Genomic DNA, 801 nt, shown 5'->3' with positions numbered 1-801 from the left:
TGAGGTCCGGAGTTCTAGACCAGCTTGGCCAACAAAAATAAGCCGAACATGGTGGTGTGTGCCTGTAATTTCAGCTACTCGGGAGGCCGAGGCATGAGCATCACTTGAACCCGGGAGGCGGAGGTTGCAGTGAGCCGAGACAGCGCCACTGCACTGCAACCTGGGCGACAGAGCGACACTCTGTCTCGATAATTAAATAAATAATAAAAAAAAAAAATAAAGAGGCTCGTGAGAGTCAACTCATCTGCCTGAGCCACTTATTTCACACATCCCAGGACGGCTGATGAAGGGTTCTGGATTTTATTGTCTCCTGTCATCCAGGCGGGCTTCCCGGAGGAAACCGGACTGCTAAGGAGGCCGCGGCCTCGGTCCCAAGGGTCGCGCGTCGCGGGGACGGGGGAGGGGGGGGAGAGGGGGCCGCTCCAGGGCCGACCCCGCCCGCAGCTGGGGGCCCCCGTCACGTGACCAGCTGGGCGCCCGGGTCACGTGCCGGGGCGGGAACGGGGGAGCTGTCGGGGGCGACGGGCGTCCGGGCAGTGGCGCGCGGGGCACGCGAGCAGCGCACGAGGAGAGGCGGCGCGGGCCGGAGCCGCGAAGGGAGGCGGCGGCGGCGGCAGCGGAGGGGGCGGCCCCGCGGCCCCGCGTCCGCGTCACGTGGTGCGAGGCGGGCAGCCATCTTGCTACAAACACAAACACAGAGGAGCGGCCGCCGCGGGAGCGCCAGCGCCCCCTCCCCCGCCGCAGCCGCCGTCCCTGGCCCCCGCCCGCCGCGCGCCGCCCACGCCCCGGGACCGGACCCTC

The sequence above is a fragment of the Hylobates moloch genome, unplaced genomic scaffold (assembly GCF_009828535.3).
Source record: "Hylobates moloch isolate HMO894 unplaced genomic scaffold, HMol_V3 SCAFFOLD_71, whole genome shotgun sequence".
In the NCBI taxonomy this organism is placed as follows: Eukaryota; Metazoa; Chordata; class Mammalia; order Primates; family Hylobatidae; genus Hylobates; species Hylobates moloch.
Note: the sequence above shows the minus strand (reverse complement) of the source record.